The following is a 12,741-nucleotide window of genomic DNA, read 5'->3' as shown; positions in this document are numbered from 1 at the left end:
GGTGCCCCCTAATTTGATTTTTTTAGCTACCATGACACCAAGAAGAAAACCATGGAAGGAAATACAAACATTCCAGTCCACTTACAAGGTTTGCCTTTAGTTTCAAATTACTTAAATTTCTAGTCCCAGACAGTCTCAGTTTGTACATTCTATGCCTATAATATTTAGATGTAATTTAGATAACTTCTGGATCACGTGATACTAAATTTTCAGACTTTGTGTCATAACTGAGTTATAGGTGACGTTTACACAATTGTTTTGTGTTTATTTATGAGCTTCCTAAACACATCAGTAACATAAGCACCTGTTAGGTTTTATGTAATCATATTTATAACAATTCCAAATCATCCCCCAAAGCACATATCTTCACCTAAAACCTTTTGTGAGTGTGTATGTATGCATACCAATATAGACCAATATAATTTTTAATTGCCTTGCAAGTGAATATATCCTTATCAATTATTTCAAATAATTTTTACCATTTTATAAAACCTGCAGCAAAATTTTTGCCATGAGTATAACCATAATTTTTAATTAAAAGTACCTGTCAGCTGAGAGACTATGATGGGATATTCTTCCCCCAAAGTCTTCCCTAAAGGTAATTTAGGGTTTATTAGTTTTCTTCTTTTGTAATTTTCAGTACTCTTATGTGGCAATGGGAAGAATATGATATTTATTATATATTAATGATTACACATCTCATTATTTTCTTTTACATATCATTCACAAGCTAGGGGCCAGAGTTAAGTAAATTTTTATTTCTAGGCTCTGGCCTGATCAATGGCATGTCTGCTAGTTAAAAGGCGGTAATGAAGGCTGTTCAGCCCACATTGCTTTAGGAAACAGGTTCAGCACTCCATAAATCCTATATTTTACCTTATTTACACCATTCACACGTGCCACCTTTGATCTCTTCCTCTACTTGGAGTCTAATTTAATTTACTGAAGAGTGTGCATTACTTACTCAAGCTTAATGTGGATTTGATTCAACTATAACTATTGTAAGGTAATTGTGCTGTGTTGGATTTGAAGGTGATAATGATGTGCAGTGACAGGTCTAACAAATTTTCGATTACCACATTCAATTACTTTTGGTGCATCCCACTTATCAGTGAGCCAAACACTTAATTCATTTAAGGTTTTGACAAAGAATATGGGATGAGATGATTCATTAGGGAGACTCCCAGGACAGGTCTTGCACTCTAGATGTTATTAAACAACTCCCTCTGTTGCTTTACAGGTTGATTTTAGAATCTAGCTGTGTTGTAGAAAATGTAGTGCTCATGTGCCACATGTTCCTATCTGGGAACAGATTATCCAGCATGTTGAGATTTGCATTAATGTGAACATCAGCAAATCAATATTTCTGGCTTATGAATTCATAAATAAAATGCAGTTACTCTAAAAAATCAGTGATAATGAGTCAAATATTATTTACTTTATAACCGATTTATTTCTAAGTCTGCATTTGTTAAAGCTATTCCATAAAATAAAAATAGGAAGTTTAAAAATAAAGTGAAAATCACCTATTTCAGTTTCATTTCTGTAATTCTCTATAAATGAGGTTAACCAACATTTACGAGAATTAGAAAATTTCACCCTTTGAGCCAACAGAAAACAAAAGAATATTTAGTAAGATATCATTTATGTCCCTAGAGACAGGCAAGTTCATTTATCCCTGTAAGTGACATTATATTATAATTAGTGATGTGATATTTCTTTCATAATTAGTGATGCATATTCTAGTAGAGTGTATACTGGTTTGCTCTAAGGTTGTCCTCCTTTGAAGGTCTGTGCACACTCTAGTCCAGACATTGAAACTGCTCATTTACAAGACTGAGGCATTTGTATTCTTTCTAGGAGAAGTATGATTTAGAGTTAATGTTCTACTCCACAGATTTGTAATTTAACCTTATAATTTAATATCTAATTCAGATCCAGATCCAGACTTTTGGGATCATCTTTATTTTATTTATTTATTTTTAAGATTTTATTTATTTATTTGACAGAGAGAAATCACAAATAGACGGAGAGGCAGGCAGAGTGAGAGAGAGGGAAGCAGGTTCCCTTCTGAGCAGAGAGCCCGATGCGGCACTCGATCCCAGGACCCTGAGATCATGACCTGAGCCGAAGGCAGCGGCTCAACCCACTGAGCCACCCAGGCGCCCCTGGGATCATCTTTAATAGTGGATGCTGTTGTGACTGCTCCCATTCCCTCATCCCAGTACACTCACCTCTAGCTGCCGCACCTGTTGACTTTTAATAGGTCACATGTGCTCCGCCTTAGACTAATACAGGGGGACACAGATGGCCCCTGTGCTTCAAAGTGAGCTCAACTCTGTGGTGTGACTCGTGTGCTATAACTCCCTGTGGGACCAGGCTGAAACTTGTTTCCAGCACAGACTGCAACTATGCTTAGCTTTCTTCCCCTGCCCTATTGTGTTTGCCCCCACCTTCTCCCAAGAGCAGATCTCCCGTAAATCACTTGCACAAGAATCCCCATTTATGTGTTGTGCTTCTAGAGAACCCAAATTGGCACATTTCAGATTAGATACACAGTTTAAGAGTTAGTCATTCAGATGGACTTCATGATGATCCGTAAATAATGGTGATTTATGTATCTGACAATAATAATAAAGTAGTTTAGACATCATCATTCATAGTTTTCTGGAAACCCAGATTTTATGAATGGTATTAAAATCTTTCCTTGATAAAAGCATGAAAATATGTCCAAAGTGTTATATGTCTCTTACATTTATTTTAAAGATTATTTATTTATTTATTTGACAGACAGAAGCCACAAGTAGGCAGAGAGGCAGGCAGAGACAGAGAGAGCAGGAAGCAGGCTCCCTGCTGAGCAGAGAGCCCGACTTGGGGCTCAATCCCAGGATCCTGGGATCATGACCTGAGCCAGAGGCAGAGGCTTTAACCCACTGAGCCACCCAGGCACCCCTGTCTCTTACATTTAAAATGGTGGTTTAAGGAACTCTCATATAGTAAGCCATCTTTTGACCAATGGGGGCTGGAGACAATAGTGAAAAAAATAATTAGAGACTAGATGCCTTTAAATTTAGTTCTCATCCTGTGAATTTTAGACTAGACAGATAGCTTCTATGGTTTATGTAACTCACCAGAAAAAGTGACACTGACAATAAGCAGCTAAAATTCACTTAGGATATACTATGTACTGACCACTATTTACTCACTCGTTTAATTATTTTGACAACTCTTTGGATGTAATTATCTTCATCACAGATACAGAGACTGAGGCTCAGACTCTTTAAATACGTTTCTTGTACCAAAAATATTTTATGTGTAAGTATGAATTCAAACCTAGACTTACTGGATTCCTTAGTGCAGACATTCCCTGCTGTAGCCCCTTTTCTCTCTATATGTTTTTGGTGTCCTGAGAAGGCAATTAACCTAATGGAGCTGTTGTTATAGGCGTTGGTTAGACAGGAGGACTAATTGGCTTGCTTTCATGATTATTTTTCACACTATCTTTTTTTCTCTGCTGAAAGAACTATTTTTCACTTGAGCTGAGTAATGTTTGCAAAATTTTCATTAGTAATTTTAGTTGTTTTTTTATTGCTCTTGTAACAAATTACCACAAAGTCAGTGCCTAAAACAACACAGATTTACTATCTGACAGTTTTATAGGTTGGAAGTCCCACACAAGTCTTATTTGGAGGAAATCAAATTAGAAGGGCTGAGTTTTCTTGTGGAGGTTCTAGGAGGAAATCAGTTTTCTTGTCTTTTCCAGCTTCGATAATCCACACACATTCTTTGGCGGTTGCCTTCCTTCAGGTTCAAAGCCAACAATGTCACATCTGACTCTTACTTCTTGATTACATCTCTTTCTCTGACCACAGCAAAAAAGATTCCTGTTTTCGAGAACACGTGTAATTTTATTGATAAATATATTATAAATAAAAATATATATTATAAAATAAATAAATTATAAAATAAAATAAATTATAAAATAAAAAATATAAATAAATTATAAAAAATAAATAAATTGTGCAGATAATGCACAATAACCTCCTCATCCAAAGGTTCTTAACCTTAATTGAATCTCTAAAGTCCTATTTGCTATGTAAGGTAACATAGTCATAGGTTCCAGGGATAGGGTATGAATATCTTTGGGAGGAGGGCAGTATTCTGCACAGCAATAGACATATATTAATAATGTTCATTGTTTGTTTTTTTTTTCAAAATAATGAGGATATTTAATTTCTAGAAGGATCCTTTTCCTTATCTAGTTTTTTTCTAGTGTTTTCTATTCTATTCCCACCTCTTCTTGATAGTGGGAACAGGGATTAAGATTGTTGGAATCCTGTTTACAATGGCAACCAACAGAATGTTCTCTTGTCTTTCCCAGGACAAACTTCCTTATGGAAGCAAAGCCCAAAGGAAGAACCAATGTGAAACAATGTGTGATTAGCTTATTTAATTCAATAACATTGACCGTGACTAAATCCATGGCAGAAACTGTAAGTACATCTAATATCTGGAATCTCACAGGTATATAAGCCTAATTGAACTGTTATGTGCATAAATCATATTTGGGTCTCATGTTTATACGATCTCATTCATTATCTTCTGCACAAAACCTGTAAAGATTTCAAATTTTTCCTCCGGGGTGAGCCTGGTTTAGGGTTAGTTTGTTTGCATGAGATTTTCCATCATTCCATATCATTGCCATGAGGTAAAGACCCTGTCACCAAGTTCACTGGGATAGGTGTATATGCAGTTCACTGTTACTGAGACCTGAGTTCTTCTTGGTCCGATTTCATTTGATTTTGTAGAAACAAAAATGTAAATTATTTTGCAGGCCTTACAGTCTCATCGTTTGCTCTGCTTTTCTACAAGAACTTTTGATCTGAATATAGCTCCCTAGATTACTTAACTCATTTAGCTCCAGTAATTTGATTCTTTTCCTCATCCAGCTTAATAGATTCTCTCCCAATTAATTGTGCCATTTACCCTCCCCCATAAGTTTCTGAAATATTATTTTTCTCTTGGCCTAAATTCTTTTTTCTATGTGAATTGCCATGCGGAGGTAGGGATTCTATCATTAAATGATTTTGATAATATTAGTAAAGATTAGATTTTCTCAAAATATTACTATAGTTTGTTCCCCAACTATGCTTTAATGTAGTCATAAATTGATGAGTATTTTATTACTAATTTACCTAATTTTGATTAAGGTAATCCTATTAATAGTATAAAGGTCTTTTCTTTCAAAATCAAAACTATCCATGACAGGGGTGCCTGGGTGGCTCAGTCAGTTGGACTGACTCAGGTCATGATCTCAGAGTCCTGGGATCAAGCCCCACATTGGGCTCCATGCTCAGCAGGGAGTCTGCTTCTCCCTCTGCCTCTGTGCTTCCCCAGCTTCTGCTCTCTCTCTCTCTCTCTCAAATAAATAAAACCTTCTAAAAAACACTATTCATAACAAACTTTTTTTTTCATCTTTTTTCCTTCGGGTTTGCAAATAGTGTCATTTATTTATTTAGCATAGCAGTTTTTGTATGTGTATGTATGTGTATATATGATATAATATTATTTTGTAGGAGTGTTAATTATCATCTACGTGTGTAAGCAGTCATTATTTTATTTTTTTCCCCTAACTTTTCAGTTGTAGTTTTCTGTGATGCTTCTTAGTTTAACTCACTATTGTATTGGAAGCATTGCTTCTAAGCCTATATTGGGTCATTTTATAATTTTGTGGTTGACTTTCTTTCCATTGCTGCTATTATTTTTTTTTAATCTTGTAAATGTCTGGGAAAATCTGCTTGGACAAATCACTGAGATTATGTGCAGAATTCTTTAAAAATTCAAATATTTTTGTCTCAAACATATACATGAAAATGGTATTTACAATGGAGGGCTTTGAAAAAATAAGGTACATCTGAATCATATGCTCAGACTCATTTAAATGAGAGACACTCTAGTCAACATTTACTATAACAACAGCAACAACAAGAAGATAACTATGGCAGTCAGAGTTCTAAGATTGGTTTCACATTTGTACTCCTAGTAGGAATTACCTTCCTTGAATGTAGGTGAGAACTATAAATATAATGGGATTATCACTCCCATGATTAAGTTACTGTACCTGACAAAGGGGGGAAGTATTTAGTAGGGGTAATTAAGGTCCTAATTGGCTGGCTTTAAGTTAATCAGAAGGATATTATTACAGGAGGGCCTGACATAATGAGATGAGCTCTTTTTAAATCGACTTAGCAGTCAAGATGGGAGAAGTCAGGGAGAGAGAACCAACAGCAGGTGCACTCCTTGGTTTTGAAGAAACAAACCACAATGTCATGGAAGGGTCATGTGGCAGGGAAATGGGGGCAGTCTCCAATTATTGAGGGCCTCAGTCTCCCAACAGTAAGAAAATGAATTCTGCCAACACCAGGTAAACTTGGAAGATCTTGAGCATCCTGATTGCAACCCCAGCTAATACCCTCACTTCCTCCAGGGAGACTGAGTGGAGGACTCATCTCCCCTGTGTCTAGACTACTGCCACATGGGACCTGTGAGCTAACAAGTTGGTACTGTTTTAAGCCACTAAGTTTGGTGATTTATGATACAGCAATATAGAACTAATATAGCTAACATTTATTTAGCTCTTTTTATGTGCCATGCTGTGTGCAATGGATAGTACATGCATGACTTTACTTCATATGCACACTAGCTCTGTGGAGCAGGACCTGTTATTTTAAAAATTTTACAGATGAGAACATTAAGCCTTAGGGAACTCAAAACACTTGGGTGCAGGTCACAGAGCTGGTTGAGGAAGGAATTGGGATTTGGACTTGAGCTCTAAATCAGTTCACTACATCATATTCTTTAATGCGAAACATTCCACAAAGTAAGTTTTGTTCTGATTACCACCTGTTCAAATGCTGTCCTTATCTCATGCATATCAAACAAGTGACAAATACTAAAGAATATACAGCCTTTAGTGAAATATGTATATTTTTGGTTGATTTCATAAAAAGGCCTTTATATGAGTACTTCACCAATTTTAGAAGAAAGTCTTCTGAAAATAAATCTTTCTTAAAAAGTTACTTAATTGCTATTTTACCTAGAAGAAGAGCAATCTATTTCCATCTAGCAGGTAGTAATGAGAAGTCATTATCTTACACTCTTTTTTAATTAACATCAATCCTGATTAGTCAGAATAAGTTAGGCTCTTTGTCTTTTTTCCATAGTTGTGATTCTTCTGGTACAGGAGTCATTCAATTATATGTTATCATATATGATTGGTTACAAAAGCAGCAGTATAATTATATTACTGTATTTCAAATTTTACTTTGCAACATATTTCAGTGTTAAAATAGAAGTTTATTTCCTTTAAGTATGGGAAAGTAATGACGCATAATTTTTCTCATATTAAAAACAAAAGACTCAAGGTTCCATAAGGCTTGGAGATTTTTTTTTTTTTTTTTTTTTTGAGAGAGGGAACACAAGCTGGGGGAATGAGAGACAGAGAAGCAGCTTCTGACCAGGGAGCCCGATGTGGGGCTCAGTTCCAGGACCTTGGGATCCTGACCTGAGCCTAAGCCAGATGCTAAATGACCGAGTCACCCAGGCACCCCAGACTTGGGGGATTTTAATAGCTTGTATTCATCATAATATGCATTGAACACAATAGTAAAAATATCAGAGGTACTAATTGTTACTACAGATTGTGAAGGGAGGGTTGTACTGAAGGACAGAATTATTCTGACTAGAATATAGAATAGAATTTTGAAAATTCAGTTGATAGTTTGGCAGATCTGTATGGTAGCTGTGGCCATCATTTAAAACATGGTTTTCCATTCATTTTCTTAGGATTTCATGCATGTATTGAGATAGCCATTATTTTGTTTGCTTTTTGATCTGTATGATCACCCCTCCCCATTGTGAGCACTAAAAACTAAATGATACAGATACAACTTTATTCTTTTTGATGGAATGGGAGTGGAATGCAGGTCCTGCATTACCGAAGTGATTGGCGCTAATAATTATTAGCTTCCACTCACATAAGGGAGGAGCAGACCAAGTAGACATCATGCCCTTCCAACCCTGTCCTAGAAGTACTGTGCTGTGGGTCGGGTTGAGACAGCTAATCTATCAGTGTGAACAAAAGTTAGCAATTGTACTATATTTTGCCTTGCTTTGAAGAGAAAATTTTATTCTCTCTTCATATCCAGAAAACTCTTTTGAGGTCAGAACTCCTGGAGCAGAGGGAACTCCTAGACCGCAGAGCAGACATCAGGGTAAAAACAAAGTGTGATTTGTTGGCCTGGTACCACTGGGTACATTATTCTTCCCAGTGTGACCGCGACATTTTTCTCACACTTGCAAAACTTTCACATTTTCATAAATTTGGCATTGCTAGTGACGTATGCCCCCAAGCCAACGAGGCCTTTTTTTTCTTTTACTGCAGAAGTATACCTGAAATTATTTTTCTCTAAGAATTTTAAGTTGTGCTCTTTTCTTTGGCATTTATTTGGTATTTTTAAGGTTAACCAGTCATGTTTGACACATAAATGAAAACAGAACAGTCTTCGTCTTTCTTGAGCTAACAGTGTTACAGATCATAGACTTTGCCCAGGAGAAACCAGGTTCTTTATTTGCAACTAAAATGATTTTTATTGGAATAATTTGCTCTGTTTCCATTACTTGACATAGGCATCTGACCAAAACAAATAAACAAACAAATAAACAACAACAACAAAGCCCTTACTGTTTGGGCATTGCAGCATTACTAAAGAGAAAGCAATCTTAAAATACTGTGTCTTTTGCTCTGATTTAATAGAGACGACTTTGAAATAAAACCAGAGAGAGGAAGGGGAGAATACCTTTGTGGATTTCACATTCTTCTACTAATAAACTCTGGATCCTTCTATTAACACAGAAGATAAGAAAATATCAGAGCTATTGCAGAAATTTGAACATCAGGAGTAAAACAGACCACATACTTAAAAACAAGACTTACAACACAGTATAAGGCTCGAATCACCAAATTGTTATCTTTGATAAGGGATTCAGTATAATAACCGTTTGACATTTAGAAATTCAGTTCTTTTATTTACTTAATTTTTACTGTTTTTCTTTCTTTTTTAAAATTATGTTCTATTAGCCAACATACAGTACATCATTAGTTTTGTTTTTTCACAATAAACATTTTTTTCTTTTATTTATTTTCAGCATAGCAGTACTCATTATTTTTGCACCACACCCAGTGCTCCATGCAATCCGTGCCCTCTCTAATACCCACCACCTGGTTCCCCCAACTTCCCACCTTCCGCCCCTTCAAACCCCTCAGATTGTTTTTCAGAGTCCATAGTCTCTCATGGTTCACCTCTTCTTCCAATTTCCCCCAACTCCCTTCTCCTCTCTAACTCCCTATGTCCTCCATGCTATTTGTTATGCTCCAGAAATAAATGAAACCATATGATAATTGACTCTCTCTGCTTGACTTATTTCACTCAGCATAATCTCTTCCAGTTTGATGTAGTGTTCAACGATTCATCAGTTGCATATAACACCCAGTGCTCATCACCACATGTGCCCACCTTGGTACCCATCACACGGTTACCCCATCTCCCCACCCCCCTCCTTTCTGTAACCCCTAGTTCAGTTCCAAGAGGACAGAGTCTCTTATAGGTTGTCTGCCTCTCTGATTTCTTCCCATTCACTTTTCCCTCCCTTCCCCTGTGGTCCTCCGTGCTAGTATGTTCCACATATGAGTGAAACAATACGATAATTGTCTTTCTCTGCTTGACTTAGATGAAATTCAGTTCTTTTACACGAAACTAAGATCTGTTGAACAGATGTGCACTAGGTGATTGCAGTTCACCTGGGCAAAATAAGTTCTCTATGACACACATATGTAAAATTTCCAGAATAATTTTGGTAGTACTCATAGGAAACCCAAGAGAAAACGTCACTTCTTCAAGTAGTAGTTTCTAAACAAATGTGACAATTTGACAAGTGTATAACTTGACGGTGGGTTCCAGGGCAGCAATGTGAGATGACCCTGTGCCCAACACAATGGCCCATGGAACATTCAGGACATATTTGTTCAGCTGAAATGGGCTTAAAGTGCAGGCATTTCTTTTTTTTTCCCCCTCAGTCTTTGTAACCCTAGCACCTAGTATGACAACTGAGACATTCGTTGATAATAAACGCTGACTGGAGGCCCCTAGGTGTCTCATTTAAGCCTCTGCCTTTAGCTCAGGTCATGATCCCAGGGTCCTTGGATCGAGACCTCATCTCCCTCTCCCTCTCCCCTACTGCCCCCCCACTCGTGAGCTCTCTCTCTCTCTCTTGCTTTATTTCAAATAAATAAATAAAAGATATTTAAAAAATAATAAATGCAGACTATATTTGTTTTTCAAATAAATAAATTTGGCTGTGTCTTCTGAGTTCTAATTTCAAGCACACGTGTTATTTTTCAGCCTTATTTTGTCTTCCTAATATTACAAGGTGTGTTTAAAAAATGTCCAGGTGGTAAGAATGAGGAAAGGTGTTAATCTTAGGTGGAGACAGCTAATGAATTAAGACGATGTATGCGCTCATAAATCAGTGCTCTGTAGAACTGTTGCCCGAATACCATCTGCACTGGAATCACTTGGCACCATTGACCTGCTCTGGGACTGTTGAATCTGCATGTCTAGGAAGAGAGCTCCAGAACCAGTGGTTTTTCAAGATCACCAGGTGAAATTTGTATATGCTAAGGCTTTGCAACTCAAGGTATGGTTTGCAGATAAGCAGCATCTGCAATACCTGGGAGCTTGTTGCCAACCACAAGTTTCAGTCCCTAACCCAGACCTGTGGCATCAGAGTCTGAATTTTAACAGCTCCAGGGGATCTAAACACACTTTAGAAATTTGAGACTAATGGGGTTGAAGTTTCAGAACTACTAATATTATCTTAAATTATAAACTGAGTCTCATGCCTAAGGACCCATTCTTCAGTTTCAACTCCGAGGACACACTCCCACTCCATTTCCTCCTGTCACTGGGGGGAGAAAATCACCAATTTTTCAACCTTGCTTCCGTGAACATATGGGATTATGATGTACTATTTTTTGTACTAGATAGTGGGTTCCAGGGCGGCAACAGCTACATCTCGTTTCATCTTTCAGCTCCAATATCAAATACTTACACAGAGTAAGTACTTAATTGAATTACTTGAATAGATTAATTGAATTAATTGATTTCATTAATTGCATTAATATTGACTAGATAAATAGAAACTATTGGCAGATTGGGGGGAGGCTCACACATTTCATAAAAAATAGAAGTAAGACTAGTTTTATTAAGTTAATAATTGCAATTCTGATTTTTACCTTGTTCCCTGTTGACGCATGTATTGGCTATAATGGGAAAGTAATAACTATTTTTGTGAACATTATGATAAAATGGTCTACCATATCACTGACCATCAAGTTTCCACACCTCATACATCACAAATTAGTTCCCATTGACTTCCAACAACTCCTCAGATCTAACTTAACTACGTTTATTTAGCCAGTTCTGGTTTTCCTCTGCCTCTCAATTCACCATCCCCAACCCCTCGTTTCAGTAGCCATAATTCTTATATCCTGGTAACCATGAATATGTAGGAGGAAGAGCCCAGAATGAAAAGTGTCCCCAGGCTTGGAAAAACAGAGGTTCAACAAAGCTTTGTTGTTTAGAGGCCTTTTCTCATTTTCAGCCTTAAGGCTAAAATTGTACCAGAAATATGAGCTTTGGAAAACTGGCTTCATGTATATTATTTTGTGGCTATATCAGTCTTTCTGATGTTCTTGTTTATGTTGTCTAACATGTATATCACCACAGATAAACTATGTCTTCTTAAAAATCAGATGTATCCAGTTCTCATTATTCACGGTGGTTATATTCTATAAAGCCCCCACTATATCCTCCAATACTGTATTGGTATTTGCTGAACAGTTGCTGGACAGGAAGGGCAGGATTAGGTTCCTGGGAGCACCGGTTGATAAACACGTGAACAAATCAATATGTAACTTTGTTGTATGTGTTTATCAGTTTAAAGACACCTAATTTAATATATACTGTTGATTTGTTAAGATGGATTTCAAAACCAATTGCACTATAACTCATGTCTGCATGAAGCTTATCCAACACAGGTGCTTTTTCCTTAAAGCACATCGCAGCCAGGGCTGGGTGGCTCAGTGGGTTAAAGCCTCTGCTTTCGGCTCAGGTCATGGTCCCAGGGTCCTGGGATCCAGCCCCGCATCGGGCTCTCTGCTCAGCAGGGAGCCTGCTTCCCTTCCTCTCTCTGCCTGCCTCTCTGCCTATTTGTGATCTGTCAAATAAATAAGTGTAATCTTTAAAAAAAAAAAAAAAAGCACATTGCAGCCTTCTTGCACATAAGAACACTAGGAAGCACTTCAGCAGTACACTTGGAAGCCATTATAAAGAGCAAAATCACCAACAAAAACCACAAAATGTGAAAAATAAGGCACTGAATAGACATCTGAAAGGATAATTGATTGTAATATGAGACCTGAGATACTAAGGCAGAGGTGCCTTCTGCTGTGAATGGGCATGGCGGTGGCTCAAAGTTGTCACTCTTTTGCATGCATCTGGGAAGGAGCCCAAAGTGGTGTATTGATTTTTTTTTTAATTTATTTTATTTTTTCAGTGTTCCAAGATTCATTATGTATGTACCACACGTAATGCTCCATGCAATATGTGCCCTCCTTAATAC

General features: G+C 37.1%; 1 long non-coding RNA gene across 1 annotated transcript in view; it reads left to right on the top strand.

The window, feature by feature from the left end:
- The window catches only part of LOC309847114, a 234,207-nt gene that overhangs the window by 187,423 nt on the left and 34,043 nt on the right, over positions 1–12,741 (top strand). The window contains exon 4 of the long non-coding RNA XR_014302326.1: positions 4,382–4,493. This is a non-coding gene — a long non-coding RNA (uncharacterized lncRNA). The remainder of the gene's footprint in view (positions 1–4,381; positions 4,494–12,741) is intronic.

Source organism: Mustela nivalis (assembly GCF_964662115.1).
Source record: "Mustela nivalis genome assembly, chromosome: 1".
Classification (NCBI taxonomy): domain Eukaryota; kingdom Metazoa; phylum Chordata; class Mammalia; order Carnivora; family Mustelidae; genus Mustela; species Mustela nivalis.
This window is presented reverse-complemented; position numbering and strand designations above follow the sequence as displayed.